Below are 22,886 nucleotides of genomic sequence, written 5' to 3' on the forward strand. Positions count from 1 at the left end.
ACTGAAATAAAGAACGGACAAAACAATAGAATGAGGTCACAACAATGGTTTAACTTCAAATAACCAGCGGTTGAAATAAAACTATTCAACAACCATGACAAAATATTCTTTAATCATCGCAGACAAAGTCCACAACATAAATCGTTTGTGTTTGTAAATCACATTACAGAAAAGCTCGATTAAGTAGTAAAATATTGACGATATAAAAAGGATGTATCCCCCTTTCCATTATTTTGACATTCCTAACTTAGACTTAATGCCACATTTGTACAAAACGATGATTATCCCATGTGGTGCTGAAACTGTTACCCTTCCCCCAAAACCTGAGTTAATACCCGGTATTTGATGGTGTTTGTACTAGATAAGTCTTATTTTTTATGTTGTTAAACTGTTTCAACGGTATGTTACAAACAACTTTATTTTGTACTTATATTATATACACGGTCAACATGTTATATAAACAATTATTTTATAGACATAAAACATTTTGTGATAAAAATAAATCATACTGTTGCCTTTCGTGTACGCCTGCATATGATTTGGTCAGGAAGAAAAAGAACTTCCTGTTGGGTGCAAGATGTAGATTAAATTCTTGTTGTGAGCAACAAAAACCACGCCCAATTGAATCAAAGAAATTCAAAAGTTTTGGAAAATATTTTCTTAAAACGACTTATTTTGATAATCTTGTACAATCTCACTATTGACAAATAACAATTTGATAGGTAGTCATTTCAGCAACACACAAGAAAATTGTCTACAACTGACAATATATTGCCTTTAAGAAAATTGGTTAAGGGCATACGATACAGTTACAGGGGAGGTAATGACGTTGCCAACGTAATTTGTTAATTTCGCGACGTCAAACTATGACTTATCGAAAAAAGATTCAAGTTTCGACTGATTTTTATTATTTAAAGTTATTTAACTTGAAAACGAGTTCATGGATCTCCCTTTTTTAAAATGCCATTTGGTTTCATTAAGCGAGAAGATTACAGGTATGTGAGCCAATTTTCATGAAAATGAAAATAGTGCATTTTTTTTAAAATTTGATAAATATCCATTCATGAACATTTGATAAATATGAGTTATTTTTTAATACAAAATGTATAAACTTGTAGGACACTTATAAAATACAGAAATTACAAATTGTTAAACAAAAAACAATTTTTGTTTATATTTAAAACCAAAAAAGTTATGTGTTTCTTTCGAAATGGAAAATACGGCCACAAATTCGAATTTTGAGCAAATATACAAAATTTCTACCTCATTTTACTCCAAAAGTAGCACACGAAGGTATATTTTTTATTACATATTTGATTTAATCAGTTAAAAAATAGTCTATATGAATTTTGTTTATCACGGTAAATACGGGACGAAAACTGTATCGTATGCCCTTAACTCAGATAGCTAAGCGGAAGTGAATCGAATCTTAAATATAACACACACAGTTCCAGCATTCACTTATATATGACCATGCCAAACATTCGTTTTAATATCAAAGGAAACAACAATTTTAGTGAATTAGTTATCATAACTCAACCGCATGTAATCCTTGCGCAAACAGCATTAGAGATTATTGCTGGACAATATATTTGTTTGTTATGGCAATACTTTTATACCGTCCTATAGGAACTCCTTTGGCAACTAATGCACAGCTCGTTCATTTTCTTTCGTGCGACAAATCCTCTTTTACGGAAAAATTATAGAAAGTAAAATATTTTTTTTACAAATATTATACTTTTGTTGTAATCTCTAGATTTTTTTTATATGGTTTCTGAATCTGGTTTTTACGAGAATGATTTCAGGCGTGATAGATTCATTTATTCACTAAAATGGTTTTTACGCAGACGGTATGACAATTGCAAATACATGCACTTACTCCCTAAACATTTACTGCAGATTTCAATTTAACTTCATGGTATCTGTTAGAGTAATGTTTCCTTCTTTTTCTAAAGCAATATTCAGCCAACATATAAAGCAACTTTAGATAGCTACCCGTACTGCCGAACTCATTTTGATAACTTTTTCAAAATTAGGTGCCTTTTTTTAAATTTTATTGTTGAATTGTTGAGGTGAGTGTTTTTCCTGTTAACAGGCACTACCAGGTCTTATTTTAATTTTGTGCTTTAACTTTACGACATACGATGTTCGCACAATTCATCGTTTGCCTTTTTGATGACTTAAAGTACTTGATTTAATTTTAATACTGAAGCAATTTGCAAAAAACATATATCAAAGAAATTTTATATGTGTATTCTTATATTTTATTAGAGAAAAATAATTACCAAAAAATACACATAGAACTCATGTAGATTGAATATTGTCTGATAATTTTCTTTTGAAATAAAAACACATGACGTTAATGTTGATCCTTGTTTAATTCCATTCTGTCATAATTTGGAAGAGTAACAGTAGTTGCTTTCCACTTTGAACATGTTGTATTTTTGTGTAAATATTGCCATTGTTTAAGTACACATCTGTGATTTTTCTCTCGATTTTTGGGTTCAAATGATTATATTTGTCGCCTTCTGGACCATCTTTTAAGTATAATGAAGCATGACCTTGGTTTAACGGCCGGCTATCGCTGATTCCCTGATAGAGCAGTAATGACCGTCGTCAAACCCGTATTCATCGTGATTGTCAGGGTAAAAAACAACACTGGCTGGTGTTAATTTAACTCGAAGTTTATTTGTGTAATATATAATACATGAAAACGTTGTGGAATCTGTAATGTTAAAACATGAACAAAGTTAATAAGCATTAAACAATATACATTATGGCAATAAGATTATAAATTTCTAAGGTAAAATATTAGATACAAATAACACACAACTAGAAGCATAACACGTCCTAATTCACGAAGTCACATCATAAAACTAAATGGAAATCTGCTGTGTTAAGAAAAAAAGAGGCAACAAGTTTTAAAATAAATTTTAAGACCATCAGCTGAAAAACTGTTTAGAATATTTACCACGACTGTATTTCTTGCTTTTGAAAGATGAAAGAACGTTTACATCATTTTTCAATGTCTTAGTTTATTTCAGAATATAGCAGGAGCTGGGATGGTTAGAAATGCCGTTTTTACAAGGACCATTATCATAAAAAGTTATTCTTAAAACAATTTTTCTCTAACAGACCGTGTAATGTGAAGCTCTTTTCTGTATAGTAAGTTACCCGTATATATCAATACATGTATATGAATTACAAATCCAACCGCCCTTTTTAATCTGTTTGCATATCTATTGAAGACATATCAGTTCCTACGAACAATCATTAATGTACTTTCCTCTTGTCGTTTAATATTTTCTTGAGGACTTTCACTTCATCAATGTTCGAATCTTCATCTTGTCTTTAGTTTTCTATGTTATGTTTTCTGTGCAATTGTTTGTCGTCTTTTCGTCGTTTTTGCCATGCCATTGTCACTTTGTCTTAGACTTTTTGAATATTCCTTTGGTATAGTTTGCCTGTTCCTTGATATCATTACTTCAGTCAAAAATAAAAGCGATGACAGTGATTTAATTCCTGTTTAGGCGTTTGTGGTAAATTGGGTATTAAAGGATAAAAATATCAAGTAATGTTCAATTCGGTGAATGGTAGAAAGTTAATTACATTCAAAAGACTGTTAGTTTAATTTTAAACTATTCAAAAAGTTGATAAACATAAGAATTATTTGAATATTACCTTCAAGTTGTATCGTTCTGTCATTTTCCCATCTTGTGATACAAATTGCTTGTAGAGCCTTAAAATAAAGTCGTCATTTTATTTTAAACAACATCGTTTTGTGTGTAAATCAAATTGTAAAAACTGCTTGAAGATTCATTTGATAACTCCACCTTTACATCCATGACACTTAATATACCAACGTGGAAATCATGGATACGCATATGTTTGCTCTATGTTCCTTGGGGTATAGAATGGATCTTCCGTCTTTCACTGTATTGTATACCTAAATTGCATAAGTGTCTTTTCAAACAACGTTATATTGCTCGGTATTCAAAACGCCCCACACAACCTCTTTCTGAATTATGAATATCAATTGAATCAGCAATTGAAGCCAGACTTCAAAGTCATTCTGAAAATACCTTGTCTAGATATGTGGCGTGATATAGATGATAAAGCATTACATACAATGTAAGACTTTTCATCTTGCAATAGTAAAAATAAAATGTTTTACTTTTCAATATCCAATTATCGAGTCCTAGGGTGGTATAAATCGCACTTTTTAAAATATTAATCGGAATAAAACAAATCAGTCTTTAACAATGGCGTTGTCAAAATGCTTCATTATTTTTTGATAACATATCTATTTCGTTTGGATACATGCTTTCTCAACGAATAATATGAATGCCCATAGGAACAAACTGTGCTCCACTTCTTGACGATTTCATAAATACGGGGTTTAATTTATATTAGAGATTCTTGGGAAGAAGGTATAGTAGTTAGCATTACCCCAAACATCACTTTCCACAATTTAGATGATGTTTGGTGATCATGTTGGACGCATCTTGAGGTAAATGCTACTACATATACAGATAAGTCTGCATTAAACCTTAACATGCAGATAAATATTGACAATAGTGATCACATAACTTTACGTCAAAATAGATGATGTAAGCTTGTTAAAATTTTCATTTTCTATGTAGCGCCTACATATGGAACATATATTTCTCAGTTTATATAAAATGATAGATATAACCTATTATGGTTTCCTTGATAGAGAATTGCTACTCACAGAAAATAAACTCATCATAGATACCAGGACTAATTTTTGTATATACGCCAGACGCGCGTTTCATCTATAAAAGACTCATCAGTGACGCTCGAATTCAAAACAGTTAAAAAGTCCAAATAAAATACGAAGTTGAAGAGCATTGAGGACCCAAATTCCTAAAAGTTTTGCTAAATACAGTTAAGGTAATCTATGCCTGAGGTAGAAAAGCCTTAGTATTTCAAAAATTCAAAATTTTGTGAAGAGTAAATTTATAATTATAACCATATTAATGATAATTCATGTCAGCACAAGTGCTGACTACTGGGCTGGTGATACCCTATGGAAAATAAATCTCCACCAGCAGTGGCATCGACCCAGTGGTAGTAAATAAACTCATCATAAAAGGTACTAAACTTAGAGTTTCAAGTAGTTAATTTGAAATCATTCATTCACAGACATCATCAGGAGTTGATTGACCGTTGTGAAACATCTGTTGCATAGATAATGACAGATACGTTGCAACTACACTCCCGTCTTTTACTAGAATGTTACCCACTGAACTCGTCTTACCACTGGGTATGTCCTTATATGAGCAACCTTATCGATGCTAAATGTGGAGCAGTATCTGCTTACCATTCCAGAGCACCTAACATCACCAACGGGTTTATAGTGGTGTTCATTTTGCCAAGTTTTTAGTATTCTCTGTTGTACTTTGTGAACTGTTGTTTGTCGTTTTGATTTTTTTTTTTGCCATGGCGTCATCAGTTTATTTTCTTACTAATGAGTTTGAATGTATCTTTTGTATATTTCGCTCTGTTTTGTAATCCTTCCTTTTTACTTACATTTGAACAAAACAGTTTTGACTAAACAAACAGAAGGCAATTCATAACGAAGTTTTTAATAAATGTTATAAAAAAAAACTGAATTGAAACAAAACCAATCAAATATTTTTAAAATAAAAACTCATTCAAAATATAATTTTGTTTAGAATGAATAATGAAAGTCCTAGATAGAATTTAAAATAAAATTGATCGAACTCCAAATTTAATTAAAACTAGAGGCTCTCTGTGTCGCTCACCTTGGTCTGTTTGCATATTAAACAAAGGACACAGATGGATTCATGACAAAATTGTGTTTTGGTGAGGGTGATGTGTTTGTAGATCTTTCTTTACTGAACATTCTTGCTACTTACTATTTTCTCTATCTATAATAAACTTGGCCCTTTAGATACAAAGGAAAATATTTTGTAAAATTTTACAAAAAATTTCCAAATTAAAGAAAATTATTAAAAATTTACGATAAAGGCCGATAACTCCTTAAGGGATCAACTGACCATTTTGGTCATTTTGGCTTATATTAAGATCTTACTTTGCTGAACATTATTGATTTTTACAGTTTCTCTCTATCTTTTATTACCCCTATGATCTATTTCTAGCCATGCCGGTCATCTTGGATGGTTGGCAGGAACACCGGACACATTTTTTAACTAGATACCCCAATGATGATCGTGACCAAGTTTGGTTAAATTTGGCCCAGTAGTTTCAGAGGAGAAGATTTTTGTAAAAGTTGACGACGACGGACGACGACGACGACGGACGCCAAGTGATGAGAAGAGCTAAAAACATAGAAATCCATAAAACCGACAAAATCAAACGTAAGACTACCAACCAAAGGAATGAAGGGGAGAACAATGAATAGAATCTTGTGTTGTTTTTCATTCAGACATAACATTATTGAACTTAACATTTTTAAGTCCATCGTAATTGATAACAAGATTTTTTATTTTTTATGTCATTCAAAGTATTTGTATTTATTCCGATATTTCATAAACTGCACGATTTCGTAAAAGAGTGATGCATAATATTGGAAATTTAACTTAAACAGTTTATTAGATTTTATTCACCGAATCCAAATAACTGTACATAAAAGCAACATAATAAATAAAACTAGCAATACAGGAACAAGAACTGCAACATAATTATTTCGATCTGGGCCATGTGATGGGTCTACAATACAAACAATAAGAAATATATATTTATATAGCACACACAATCTCTACTCTGTCATGACAAAACTCAAAGTAACGAAACAGCACTTTATTACTGATATTCATCTCAACGTCATAATACTTGCTCTCGCTGTAAGTTGAAGAATGAGTCTGGGTTATCTAAAGTAATTGAAGAATCTATACATGTGCGATAGGCAAAAAAAAAGACTCCATTAAACTACTAACAGCAAGAAATATTTTGTTATAAGTATACAATGTACTTCCAACTTCTGTTTACAAACTGTATGACCTGCTGACAGAGAAGTTCACTATTTTAATACAATTTACTAAATCGGTTCTTCGTTTCAGTGATAGAAAAGGGAAAGATAGCCAGGACAAACATCCACATGTAGATGCGCATGCACATCTATGATCAGGTTGCACATCTATGATCAGGTTTGTCTCTCTGTATTATATTTTGACATAGTATTGATAATTATACAGCAAGAGACATTACGTACAAGCCGAGAAGCATAACATGATAAGTCTGTTGTCCTATTGAATGGTACTCCAATGATATATTATTCTGCCTTTTGGTAACACAGAGGTAAAGTATTTTCTCAGATATTTGTATTGATTTCTCACAATTGAATGCGCTTTGTATGTGTAGAGGTAAGTTTGAACTTGCCAGTGTAAGTTATATCTTAAGTGTACTATCTATGATTCTTTGATGTTAATCAGTCTACTTATTTTGAAGATTGACATTCATTATTGATTTTTGAAGTTAGATTATGTGATAGCATAATATGCATGCAATTTATTTTGAAATTTTTATTATAATGGCAGTAACTAAAGGAGATCAGAATAGAAATCCGTGTTAACTTAATACGAACCTTTAAACAAACTTATTTGTAAAGGTTATCTTACTATTGTTGTAATTAGAACTTTGAATGTAGTTTACATTGGCACTAATATCGATTTTGTCTATAAGCAAATTTAAACATTACTAAATTTTTATTATATAAATACACACCAACGTTCATTTTATTCTAAAAAGAAGTTAACTCCTATAATTATCCTTGTGAGAGTACAGCTTTTCGATACATTTATGTTTTGCATTGGACAAGTAATGTCTTTGACGTTAAAATACTAAATCCCTGGGCTGTTTTATAGCTGAATTTAGTTGTATTAGGCTTTTAACTAGCTTCAGTAACTGCTAGACTAAGTACTCTCAAATCGAACTTTCTTGTTTATTTGACATATTGATACTATATGTAATGCTGTTTTGTTATGTTTACAATGTCTACTTATACAGAGTTATATCTGGTCTACATAGTAGCTTCGGAAGTTTTTGGTATTACTACAAATTTTCACTTCTTCGCACTATGACAATAATAACTATTTACCTGTAACAATATTTCCTTTCTCCATTTGAACTGTTAAACGTTAACAAAAATATATTTATTTACCTGTGAATTATATCATTGCAAATGCAATTGCAAATTACATCGTATTATATATCAAATGTATTCGTTTAGTGCAAGTTCACTTGTGTTAATATGTCTTTTGATAGACTTGAACCATTTCAATTGATATTTTAAAGTGTGTCTTTCTATGTTGTGATGTTACATGTACACTATTATTTCAGATAGGGGTGAAGGTTTGGTACCTTTGAAACGTTTGAACCCGCAGCAATAGCTTGCACCTGTCCTAAGTCATGAATCTGATGCTCAGTAGTTGTAGTTTGTTGATGGGGTTCATAAGTGTTTCCCGTTTCTGGTTTTTTATATAGATTAGTCCGTTGGTTTTCCTGTTTAAATGGTGTAACACTAGTAATTTATGGGGCCCTTTATATCTTACTGTTCGTTGTTAGTCAAGGCTCCGTCTTGAAGACCGTACTTTGACCTACAATGGTTAACTTTTATAAATTTTGCCTTGATATAGAGTTTTCTCATTGTCACACGTACCAGATCTTCGTATATCTATTTGATATACCTTAAAATTATAAAATAAAAGATAATTGATGTAAAAGCCTGTTAATCCATGATTAACACAAAAAAAAATATATATATATATATTTTTTTATATATAATATCTAAATCCAATGCATTTGAATTTTATATAACATTTACCTGCTTCATCTCCTTCTTTGTTACATTCGACATGACAACTTTCACACATACACGTTCCATCTACGGGATCGCAACTGAAGTACAAAAATATTTAGGTGTATTATGTATTTTTAAATGCTAACAAAAAGTGTTTTACAGAACCATTTAAAAATCAACTTGTCAAATTTCCAATCTTTTTCGAGCATTAATAACTTGATATCGAATATGTTTGTACCTTTAGAAAAAAATCAATTTAAAGTAAAATCAGGAACACCTTTACTTTATTTTTTCGTCAATATTTAAATCTGAGCAATTAATCATATTCCGCTGTTTGAAATAGCAGCATAGAAATTACGATTTTTCGACTAACATGGGGTTTACCATGTTGAAGTGTCATCAGGGATATAGTACTATACGTTATATTTGAATACATTGGCGTTATAATCTTTAAACGTTGCAATTACTAATAGTGTTTTTTTCATAATTCATGTTAATTCAAGAATACCTCACCTGTCAGTTAGACATTTACAGACGTAAGCACAGAATCTGCCGTAATATCCTTTTTCTCATTTTTTACAGTTGTTTTCATTATCGTCCAAGAAACGATAGGTTCCTGGTGCACATTCTGAAATAACAACCAATTAATAACATCGATAAATGACAAATTTAATTCCCTTTCCCGTCACTTTTGTCGTTCCGCGTTTGTACAATATCGTGCATTAAAAAAACACAAATATATCATTTTCTCACGTCGTATTGTCTCGTCTTTCATTATTTGGTGTCTTCAACCAATGCCGACAAATGATAAAAAATATATTCAACCCATGTCTACAAACAAAATGCAATAGCTGTTGAATTAACAATTATCCGTTTGATTAATGAAGTAAATATTTTTAAGCACTTTGTTTTACTTTTACAATTTTAGAATTAAAAATAAACTATTTGCTAAATTTTGTCGCAGTGGAAATGAAATTAAAAAAAAAGACAAAATACAACGCAGTGGTGTCACTTGATTGTCCTTTTTGTCCAACCACGGCTTGAATACAGTTCCTCTACAACAGTAACTGAATTACACAAAAGCTTTCATCGAATATTTTTCGAATATTTAACATATCACTGGATTGTGCACTTTTAATTTAGTATATTATCCTAATACTATCTTAATTTCACATATCTTCAAACATCACAACAATATCAAAGCCGTTTAAACAAAATTTTGATTAAGCCCCGGTCACAACAGATCGTACGATTTTTTGTTGTGGAAGATCTATAAAATAGTTGTCGTGCAAAAATGTCAAAAAATATTTTTAGTGGTCACATCAGCTATGGCATGTCCACGATGGTTCCACGATGGGTACAGTACAGAAAAAAAATATTGTAATTGTACTGTCGTGGGTTTGTCGCAAGCGAGTCGTGCGAATGTCGTGCGACAGTCGTACGACAATCGTGAGTTGTCTGGTGCTATTTTGTTCATGTTTTCGAGTCATGGGATGCGCGTGTGACTGTCAAACGATAGTCGCACAACAGTCGTGGGTCATTCGCGCGTTTGACTCCGACCGAACTACAAGTCTATGAAGAAGCCCCGATTTATTGCGTGCCATTGCCATTTTCTTTCAATATTGTTCAGTGTCATTATAAGTTCGGTCCAAATAAACGACGTTTTTCGAAATAGTTTATATTATAATTGTTCAGCGAATATAAACCAGGATGAACTCAAAAAGAAAAATTAACAAAAGAAAGACAAATGAAAGATGGTATCAGCAAACGTGGGTAATGTTGACCAGACGAAGGATCCCCTACGACAAGCTTAAACGAATCGGAAACTGCAGGAGACGAACCCGCTGATAATGTCGTCACTGAGACATCCGATGTCTCGTGTAAAGAGAGTGCCATGCTCTTTGTACGTTAATAACCCTTGCAACAACTCTTTGAGGGGTCCGTTGGTGGCCTGTTGAAAGTCAAAATTTCTGTCCCTATCCAATATACCCTCATTTTCCAGTGGCAGTCCAATTTTCCCCCGACCATCATCCCGGATTGCATGTATCAATAGAAGACATACCTATTGTATTTATTGTTAACGACATGCAATCAATGTTGTGCGAGCATCGTACGACATGTGGTAATCTTGAGACAATCGTGCGACTGTATCACGAGTGTTTCGCGACAGTCGCGAGATTGTAGTATGATAGTTGTGCGACATTCGTACGTTTTGTTTTTATTAAAATAGTTTATTTTGGTATCCACGACAATGTGTCTATGGCACGACAGTCGCACGACTGTGATTAGACACTCTCACGACAGCCACAAGACAGTGACACGACAAAAAAATCGTAGAGCAAAAAAGGTGCAGAGGACCCGTGATTTGACCGAATTTCACGTCGTGGCGCTGCATAGATGTGTCGTGGGTTTGTTGTGACCAGGGCTTAAGGCAAGAATAAAGCAGTTATAGATTTTACTGATCATTTAAAACTGGATAACAAAATATACAGTGCCTGACGAAATTGCATATATTTTTTATTTGAGTGGAATATTTTCAATATAGTTTATTTTATCTTAATACAAATAGAGTATATCGTTTAAACTATCGTTCTGATACCAGTCAACATAAATATGCAATATATGTACATTGTCGGAAAATATAAATTTCATTTGTATGAGCTTTAGAAACAGGACGAAACGCGAGGCTTTGCCGAGCTTTTTTCTTATGTTTCGTAGCGAGTTCGATATATTGTTTTTATCCTGAAATTACTCCAAACACTTGTAACTTTAGTAATTAAATCAAAATCAGTGTCTCTAATTTCTCAAAGAAATCGACATAGTTGAAACGCGGACCGCGAAGAGGACCCCCAAAATGAACTGGTTAGGAAACAGAAATATTCATATTAGCACTTGCTCAACGTAGAAGTGGGGTAACAGGAGAGTTTATTTGTACAAGTACAAATAAAGCAAAAAATTATTTGTATACCTGTTATTTTTACAATAGTTGTCTAATTGCAGAATAAATATAAAGTATGCGTATAATGACTCACTTATTTATCTTAAGTAAGAGTAATGAAAATATACAAAATATACAACAAGACGAATAAAGGCAACAGTAGTATACCGCTGTTCAAAACTCATAAATCCATGGACAAAAAACAAAATCGGGGTAACAAACTAAAACCGAGGGAAACGCATTAAATATAAGAGGAGAACAACGACATAACACCGAAACGTAACACACACAGAAACGGACCAAGCATCAGACAAAACACCACGAGAATAACAAATATAACATGAAAACCAAATACATGAATTTGGGATAGACAAGTACCGTGCCACGTCTTATCTCAATTTCTCAAAAATAAGAGAAAACACAAACGACTCAACGTTAAAATGCAACACACACAGAAACGAACAATAATATAACAATGGCCATCTTCCTGACTTGGTACAGTACACTTTTAAAGGGGGAATAAAAGTGGCGGGTTGAACCTGGTTTTGTGGCATGCCAAACCTCTCACTTTAATGGCAAAGTTAAATATAACATTGAAATGACAACATAATATTACAGGACTACAATACAAATTAATACAACATATTAGACAAAGAAAAACATGATTAATAGATAACAAAAAGCATCAGGTTTAAAATTCAATACGCCAAAAACGCGTCTTGTCCACACAAGACTTACAAGTGACGCCCAGATATAAAGGTCGAAAGTGAAAAAAATACAAAGTTGTACAACACTGAAGATCAAAAGTTGAAAAGGTTTCGCCAAATACGGCATTGTTTTTATGCCCGGGATAAGAACATTCTTATTATATAGAACAATTCATGCTATTGCAAACAGTAAATTTTATCAAATGAATATGAAAGAGATATACATAAAGAAACTGAAGTATTAACTAATTACAGAAAACTAAACCCGAATACATAACGCCCAGATATAAAAGATCGAAAGTGAAAAAGGTACAAAGTTGTACAGCACTGAAGATAAAAAGTTGAAAAGGTTTTGCCAAATACGGCATTGTTTTTATGCCCAGGATAAGAACATCCTTATTATATAGAACAATTCATGCTATTGCAAACAGTAAATTTTAACAAATGAATATAAAAGAGATATACATAATGAAACTGAAGTATTAACTAATTACAGAAAACTAAACCCGAATACATAATGCTATTAAAGTTTAACACAGAATAGACACACCCGAATCAGTCCAGGCGTCAACGTAATTAAAAAAAATGTGACGTCACATACGATGGCGAAAAGGCACAAACGTTATGCCACATTTGAATTTATGAAATTTAGAAACAGTATGACGTCACATATGAAAAACTATCAAAGTGAGATAGAATAAGAATTGATTTAAGATTATATTAGAACTAAATACTGATAATTCATTTAAACAAAATGCATATTGTAATACTTATTAATAACAATTAACTGTAATATATATATGTCCAGTTTGTTATGAATCCAACTTCAAACGTAAATAATCGTACAAAATTTAATATAATTAATAAAGGCGGTGATTAATTTTTCTATCCGTAACACCTAAATATAATAAAAAAACGTCAACACATTTGACAAAATCCGATGAGAATTACAAATATAACATTAAACATGTAAACTAAATACATGAATTTGGGATCAACAAGTACAGAAACACGTCTTATAGTAATGCGAATTCACAATTCAGCAAAACAGTCACAATCGGGAATAAGTCACTTTGGTAATTAAAATATTAGACGACATAATGACAAACCACAATTTACCATGTGATAAAAATGTCCTTAGCTAGTTTGGTTAAAGAAACATCATATGGATCCACCAATTCGTGATGGTGTCCATAAAATTTACGGAGTGTCAATTTTAATCTGTCCTCCTCATAACTTTGTTGGAGCAGTTTCTGCGTAAGGAGCACACTCCTGTATATGAAGTCCGTATAGTGTGAACAAGCACGTGAATAACGTATCAATTGTGATATGTAAACACCATACGAAGGGGCAGATGGTATGTTACTGCTGAGAAATGGGAAATTGATAATTGGGAAGTTGAAATCGTCCCGTTTATCATAGATTTTCGCGTGAAGTCGTCCATCTACGTCAATATTGAGGAAAAGATCAAGGTATGAAGCAGTCCTTCTAGTATCAGTAGTATCCTTAATTTCAAGTTCACTGGGATATATGAGATGTAAGTGTTGGCTGAAGTATGGGTTGTTCAATGATAAAACATCATCAATATATCGGAAAGTAAAATTAAAGAATTTCGCAAGGTGCTTTTTCTTTTTGTCTTTTAGAAGGTTCTGAATAAATTCTGCTTCATACGAATACAAAAACAAATCAGCCAGCAGGGGTGCACAATTAGTACCCATTGGAATACCGACTGTCTGTTGAAATATAAATCCTCCAAACTCAACAAATATATTGTCGATAAAAAAGTCCAGCATTTTAATATTATCATCTTCAGTATATTTTCTGGAAGATTCAGTGTGATCTTAACAAAATATGAATTATTGTATCCCAAAACAAGAAATTTGTATCTACGATTCCCATTTTTATAGAAAAAGAAAAAGAAAACTGGAACTATCGTATAATTCTGTATAGAATTGTTCTTAAGCCGTCTACGCAATACAAGTAAGTTATATTTTCAGTCTTTTATGAATTAAATAGAAATTTTAAGACATGTACAGAACCCCTATTAGTCATTTGAAGCCACAAAGAATTGTCAGAATGTCTTTCGTTTATTGCATAATAACAACACTGCAATAAGTAATGATTTGACTTCATAATTGCATGTAACATTACAATAGAATGCAAACAACAATACCATTGACACTGTATTGATCATAGTTTGATAAATAGGAGAGTTTAAAAAAAACATGATATTTTTTTTTACACATGCATATTCAACATTTATTCCTGAAAAAAAAATCGTTGACTTCCCCGTTATTTCGCACAGATTTATTTGGCATACACCATTGTCAGACTGACTGAACGATAGTTTAAATATTTGCAAAAAGTGAAAATATGAACAATAGTTTAAAAAAAAGATAACATACATTTTTGGAGTTCCCATCCCAAAACACGCATCAAATCAGGACAACATGGAAGATTTTTTATTTATTATTATTAACAATATCTAAATAGCGCATTATCTAATTAAAATTACTCTAAGCGCTTAACACAAAACAATCAAAGCAGTTAAAAGAGGTGTTAAACACTAAAACAATCAATGCAATAAAAATGAAATAAAATTTTGTGAAAAACAAAAGGAACAGAATAGTTAAAAAAATAAATAATCATAATTAAAAGGCATGTTATACTACAACGAAAAGTTAAAAAGTCATTGTCAGTATAAAAAGTTAAATGTAATCACTGAAAGCGAGTCTAAAATAATGGGTTTTCAAATTTTTCTTAAAAAGTTCAATTGAGTGTTCATGTCTTAGATGGCTAGGAATATTGTTCGAGGCTCGCAGTAGCTTTGTCGAACGTCTTTCTTCGTATATTTTGTTGCGTACACGAGGTTGTATTAGCTGCATTGCATTTTCCGATCTAAGAGATCTTGATGATATTGATAGGCGCTAATGAGTTCCTCAAGATAGACGGGCGCTAGGCCATGCAGGATTTTGAAAGTATACAAAATCTTTGTACGTGTAACGAGTCTGGCTGCCGTATTCTGTACTCTCTGTAACTTATTGACTAAACTGACATTTACTCCATATAGCAGAGCATTTCCATAGTCTAGACGTGACGTGACGAGCGAGCAGACTAAAGTTTTACAGGCATCCTCGGTGATATATTGCCGAATTCGACCAATGTTCCTAATTTGGAAGAAGCACGACTTCGTGATGCCATTGACCTGCTTTTCCATGCTTAACATGCTTAATGTTCTATCAAAATAAACAGTAAGATTTTTTACTACAGATGCATTGCATACTATTGATCCATCAAATATCAAATGACAATTCGAAATTACCTTTACACGAGTTTTCGGTGAAAATAAGATCAGTTCCGTTTTGTCTTGGTTCAATTTCACCATGTCAAAGCACATCCATTTACTAATGTCAGCTAAACAAGTCTGTAGACGTGAAGTTAAGTTGTCCCAATTATCGAGTGGGTTGATAACTAGGTAGACTTGCGTGTCATTAGCATACCAATGATAGGTAAGGGAGCTACCATTTGATTTTTATGCCGGCGGGGGTAGGATGAAAAATTTTGTCCTGCATTTTTTTTAGCTGTAATCTCTGTCCTGCCTTTTTATTTTTCACTCTGTTCGGTTCTGCCTTTTTTTATTTAGTTTATCCTGACTTTTTTTTTACCTAAATTGTCGTCCTGCCTTTTATTTGCAAGTGTCTCATCCTACCTTTTTTTACTCAAAACTCCTGTCCTGCCTATTTTTTCAAATTTCATCCTACCCCCAATAAAAATCAAATGGTAGCTCCCTAAAGTTGTGTCGCCGGCATGCTTCACTGATCGGTTTTGCAAAAATACAATACAATCGGGGTCTCAAGACCGAACCTTGCGGAACGCCATATTCAATGTTTATTACATATAATACGGAGCCAATTGCTACACGTTAAGTTCGACCTTCAAGATAGGATCTCGTCCATTACAGCGCTGAGCCAGCTATACCATAAGAGTATTCTAACTGATTGATCAGGATGGGATGGTCGATAGTGTCGTATGCAGCGGATTGATCGAGCATAACAAGTACCGCATAAAAGTTATTATCAAGTGCCAAAGATATATCATGGTGAACCCGTAGTAGTGCCGTTTCTGTTGAAAGACAAGCACGATATGATGACTGGATGTTGTCGAAAAGTGAGTTTGCTTCAAGATGCTGTTCGAACCGAGTTTCACTTACCTTTTCCAAGATCTTAGCAGTGGCTAATGAAAAAATTGAAATATTCGTAAATATAAAAGTCATAAGAAACATCAAATTAAAAAAAATAATTCATATATATGTTTTTTATAACTCAATGGATAGTTTTTATTATAAAACTTATGTACATACTTTTTTTGAAGAAAATTCTTTATTTGTTCATATTTAGAAGAGGTTTCCTATATTTAAATTGCTTCCTTCCAGGAAGCAATTCACCGGCATATTTTCCGCATGCAAAGTGGCCTCAGTGTTACCCATCTCGTAAAAATCCGGTGATCGCAATACGCATGGATGTCCTTAAAATAAATTATTATCTGATTCTACATGTTAAACACGGTCTTAATATCCATGCTTTCTTAGCTCACGTGGCCTTCGGGCCAGGTGAGCTTTTCTCATCACTTGGCGTCCGTCGGCGTAAACTTTTTACGTTTTGAACTTCTTCTAGTGAACCAATGAATTGAATGGAACCAAACATAAATAAATGTTTTTTATGAGGTGCTGAACAAGTGTTGTTACTTTGAGGCCGTTCCATTATCCATGTTGGCCGCTAGAGGGGAACTTAGTTTAACATAGGACCCTATGGGAAATACATATTAGTATACACATGTCTTCTTTAAGAGAACTACTGAATGAAATGAAACCAAACATAAAAATATTAAACCAAATTTGGCATAAAACATCATTATAAGTATCTGTTACATTTTTTGTATATTATTTCAAAATCCCAAGTATAGAATCAGGTGAGCGACAAGGGCTGTTGAGATCCTCTAGTTGTTGATTGTTGACAAACTTGTGACCATCGTTAAACTTCGGCTTCAAAACACGAACTTTAATTACCTGCCATATTTTCACAAAAACACTGACCGATTGAAATAAAAATTGACCATTAAACGAAATTTATGCGAAAAAATTTATAAAATCGTGCACAGAAGACTAAGTTTATGATGTTTGTATGCATTGGTTCAAGAATTGGAATAACATTATTTTTCACCGGTCATTCGATTCATATGACTTTAAGAACGGTAATAATTGATATGTTCATACTTTTCATTTTCATTGTTATGTTTATCACTTTTTAATCATTATTTGAAATAATAGAAAATAATGTTCACTTATGACAGTCATAAGAGCATCATAGCTATTATTTCTTGAGACAGCTTTTATTTACATCCTATGACATCATGATCATAAAATATGTCCTAAGATATATCTTATGACTTATCTTATGATACTTTCGAAAACCAGGCCCCAGGTAAACTCATATCAATCCTTTTAAAAAAAAACTTATCCGAAAAGTTTACACATTTAACCATGTAATAACATCTTTGAATATTGTTTTATTGGTATAAATATTGGCGTCAGTATATTAAAACCATATAAAAAAATATTGTTCTAAACATATGCTCATTCACATTACTCAGTGTATATAAAGTGCGAATCCAGCTAGTTCATTTTCACTGTCATATGCGGGTATGTCTATTGTAGAATAAAGGATCATGGGAAAACTGTATTTGTTTACGTTTAGAAAATACCAAATTAATTGATTTGAAGGAAAGTTTTTACATATTTTCATTGTGATATGTCTTTATTATGTACAAACATAGCATTAAAGTTCAAATAAGTGTTATAAAAGCAACATAATATAGCATATCGATTTTTGAAAGCGATCCATTTTAACTATTATATAGATGCGATGAATTATCACTGTTAGTGCAGTTATTTCTGATGTGGAATTTTCGAAGATGCGAGGAATTTTTATTGTAGAATTATGTGATAAATGCACTTGAAACAAATGAAAAAACTTAGATGATGACTTTAGAATTTATGATAAATGTATTTTCAAATTGAAATACAAACTCCTCATTCATTCTTTATCAAATATATAGCTTTTCAAACGTGTAACAAAAACGCTTCTCAAAATGTCATATTGTATTCTTCAAATTACGTTTTTCCTTGATTTAGAAAAAAAATGAAAAGATATTTCTGTATTTTTTTGAAGTCAAAGATTGATACTGCGGAGTTTAAGTGCAGTCTGTGTAAAATAGAGACGAGTACATTTGAGGACGTTATCTTCCACGCAATAAATACACTTGCGAACAGAGAAATATGCATCTTGAAACGCAATGGTGACAGAAAAGCTTTTAAAAGATTAATTTTCCCCAGTTGTACCCTCAACTGCCTTAATTTCCATATTCTGAAAAAAGACAGTTTTGGTAGAACAAATGTTCTTGACTCGATTGTTGCTTGCATGATTTTAACTGTATAAGGTGAAACGGTATGTGACATAAATTATCCACAGTCATTAAAACATGAAATGTAAGGTGTGGGCGAACTTTTTTGTTTGCATTGGTACGTGAAGTAGAGAACCCTTGATACAAAAAGAATTATCCGTAATGAACAGCTCGATACCAGAGGAGGATTTAGGAGGACAGGGGGTTGCCCCCTTTTTGGGAAAACATTTGGTTACTTTTATATGGAATCACTGGAGCGGGCCCCCTCTTAGGTAGTCATTGGACCCCTACTTATAAAAATTTCTAGATCCGCGAGTGGATACTACCACAGAGGTCAAACAATGCACATTTGGGTAATTGTACACAACATGCATGGTACAATTCATGTTTGATGATCTTAGACCCTTTGGACCTCTATGTGGGCTATTTCGGTAACTTGGTAAAATTCCCCAAACTGGATACAAGGTTAGATTCAGCATGTCAAAGAACCCCAAATATCCATAAGGTCTTTTGTCTATAAAAATGCATGCATGGGATACATTTGTTATTGAAGGCATGACTGTAACAATAGGATGAAGATAAAAAAATATCTTATTCTGGGGTCTCATTGGGGGGGGGGGGGGGGGGGGGGGGGGGGGTCTGATCCCTGATCCCGCTTACTGCTTTATCAGATTCCCGTATCCCGCTTATACTATGCAGTTCTCATTTTTGTTTAATTTTCCGTGTCCCGCTATACTTTATTTCTCGTTTTCACGACACAACCATTTGACTATCACGTGTCACGCTTATAAAAAAAATCGGCAATTACGCGTCACGCTTATACCCCAACGCGACCCACTGTTCTACTCTTTTCTGACTCATATTAAGCCCATTATAAATATATTAAAAAAGTGTGTTTTTTATCCCTTTTTATCCCGTCTCGTTTCGGGTTGAGCCACAGATAGATAAGATGTCATATGTGACAATGAGACAACTCTCAAAACGAGTCACAATTTATAAAAGTATACCTTTATACGTCAAAATACGGTCCTCAACATGGAGTCTTTGCTCACACCGAACAGCAAGTTATAAAGGGCCCCAGTGTAAAACCTTTTAAACGGGAAAACCAACGATCCAATCTTTATCAAGATGTACGTAATTAGTGGTGAAGTGTCATGGAAATGGATAAAAAAAACAAGGATATGGAAATGGATAAAAAAAAACAATTATAAAGATCTCTATACGATTCATAAGAAATTTTAAAAATGGAATACATTTGAAATAAATGTTATTTCTATTGCATTTATTTAGATTGTTTTAAAACTAAACTTTCCTCCGTAAGTTGAATTTTATCAAATCCGTCTCTTACTTTATCTATTGTTTGAGCAAGTCGGCTAAATTAAGGCTTTACAGCTAATTTCCTAATGCATGTAAAGCAAAACTTTGGTTGACTTGATTGCTTAAGTTTGTATAATTGTTTATACAAACTTTGTAAATAAGATTGACATCTTTAAACAATATGTATCGGCATAGTTTAACCTGTATTTATATAATTATTATATTTGAATTAAATTGGGTGTTATCATAATGATTGTACAAAAAAAAAAAAAAAAGCAAGCATGCTAACTAAAGTCTTGCTTTACATGCTTAAAAAATACGCTGTAATAGATAAAAAAAAAATATATATCATACAGTGAAAATGCGCCGCATATACAATACTAATGAATCGCTCTACAGTGAGAATGAAAGAATAGTATCATTAATCGACAGTAAACATGACTCGCATAAAGAAAGCATCATAGTGGAATTCAGTTCAATATGAAGAAACTGAAAGACAAAACCTATTCTACGTTATACAACTTTAATAATTGTGTTGAAATGAATATTTTTTCTGCAACAACATCTTACCTGTTAGTTATAAAACATCTGCACGATCTGTTCGTGAAATGTCCTAAATATTCACCTATTTTGGTATATATTTCACAGCTATTTGGATTTAGGCGCGAAAAAACCCGTTCGCATTTCTTACTTTGTTTTATAAGTATTATGTGTTTCTTAACATATACTTTTTAACTAATTTTCTTCATTTTCTTCAAAAATAAAAAAAAAGTCGTCTGTTTATTAATCATTCTACATCAAAAATTTCTGGCATATACAGTGAAAATGATATTTTAGGATCCGCACTTTACATACACTGCAATCTGTCGATACCTATATATTGGCATAGCATACAATCATGTTGTTTTTTTCTCGGACTGTAAATGACGTCTTCACACACACGAGTACTTTCAGATCTGTAAATTTATTTTTCTGCTTTATATTGAGCTGATGAGTTAATCCTGTTCAACTGATTTTTATAGTTTGTACTTATGTTGTACTGTTACGCTTCTGTTCCAAGTAAAAAGGAAAAGAGGGGGATGGCGCCTTCATAAATATTTAACTCCGCCACATTCTCTATGCCTATCCCAAGTCAAAAACTTCTGTTGCAGTGGTTGTTGTTAGTTCATATCGACAATATTTGTTTTTTTTTGTAAATTATTTTGTTTTAAAAAGGTTGTAAGTGTTCTCAAGTGATTTGTTTAATATTTTTCATGTCATGGTATTTAATAGGCGACTATACGGTATGGGTTTTTATCCTTGGTAAATGCTGTATTGTTGCCTACAATTGCTTACATCCACTTTGTTTAAGTTGATATTCATAGTATACCTATCTTAGTTTTGTAATTGATTTATGCCACAGACACAAGATTTGTGACAAACATTGGATAAATTCTTTTTTCATTTAGTTAAAAAGTATTTAAGTTAATGCGATCTGATTTCCTACCTTGGCATCTTCCATGTAGTAAGTAATACATAGAACAACAATGTTTTCCAGCATCTTCAACACTGCAATTATATATATATATTTCTACTTAAGTAACCTATTTAATATGTATAAAGTACTGAAATGCTTATAATAAGACATCAAATGTGTGTTTTGCTAAATGTGTTGACATCTGATATTTTCTAACCAAATCGAATAAAGTATGTGTATCGGTAACATTACATGTATTATTCAACTTGCAGAGTATTATGCACCCCCAGTCTACCTTATACAAGTATTTGATTACAATGCAATTTTTTCTTTACATGTTAATTTACATTTCTAGAGAAAGTAACTGCCATGGAAAAGTTTATAAAATATTTCATTACAACATAAACTGTACGCGATAAAGAGCCTGCAATGCAAATATACACGAAGTTTACATATGTCATAGGTAAATCCTCGCTAGAAACAGGAGCCGTGTCATCAAAAATGCGCTTCCCTCAGTTTTAGTTTGTTACCCCGATTTTGTTTTTTGTCCATAGATTTATGAGTTTTGAACAGCGGTATACTACTGTTGCCTTTATTTAAAGGTATATCTTTGGACAAATTATAGGACAGTTTTATGACGGTCTCCTGATATATCTCAGACCGTATATCGAAGGTGTCCTAAAAAGTGTAAGTGTCCAGTACGGAGGCCGGAGTTACTGGACACGGGTGATGGCAGGAAGTTAGTGATGGAAGGGAAAATGAGTGAATTTTTGAATTATACTAGTTTTAATTACAGTTGGCAGGGATGTATAAATACACAGCCACGTTCTAATACTTAACCTTAGTAAACATTTATTACTCATTTTTCTTTTTATCTAATTTCTTACTCATTTTTCTTTTTATCTAATTTCTATATATTTGAAATGTTTAAATACGCAGTATCTGTTGCAATTTTTCTGCCGCTGTCATATTTTAAATAGTATACCAGCGTAAATCGGTCAGGACTGTTTATTGGGACTGTATTCCCACGCAGTTGTTTAACATCTCAACTATCACCACCTTTGGGAATTTAGAGTTGTGCCAGTTCACATCGTAAATAACTAATTTTATTTAGGCATATCTCTTTGCGCCGTGTTTGGAAATTTTAACATTGTTCCAGCGTTCGCTTAAATTGTATTAATTTCAAGATTTTGATAGAGTCTT

The 22,886-nt window shown here is 32.5% G+C and overlaps 1 protein-coding gene and 1 long non-coding RNA gene across 2 annotated transcripts in view; one reads left to right on the forward strand and one right to left on the reverse strand.

Moving 5' to 3' along the window:
- LOC143067780 (neo-calmodulin-like) overlaps positions 1 to 22,886 on the forward strand; it is a 146,783-nt gene that overhangs the window by 62,550 nt on the left and 61,347 nt on the right. The window lies entirely within an intron of this gene.
- On the reverse strand, positions 3,682 to 8,907 carry LOC143066387 (uncharacterized). The gene is made up of 4 exons (XR_012975591.1): positions 8,831 to 8,907; positions 8,105 to 8,134; positions 6,615 to 6,717; positions 3,682 to 3,739 (listed from the first exon to the last, which is right to left on the reverse strand). It is a non-coding gene; the product is annotated as an uncharacterized LOC143066387 (long non-coding RNA).

This window comes from Mytilus galloprovincialis, chromosome 3 (genome assembly GCF_965363235.1).
Source record: "Mytilus galloprovincialis chromosome 3, xbMytGall1.hap1.1, whole genome shotgun sequence".
In the NCBI taxonomy this organism is placed as follows: Eukaryota; Metazoa; Mollusca; class Bivalvia; order Mytilida; family Mytilidae; genus Mytilus; species Mytilus galloprovincialis.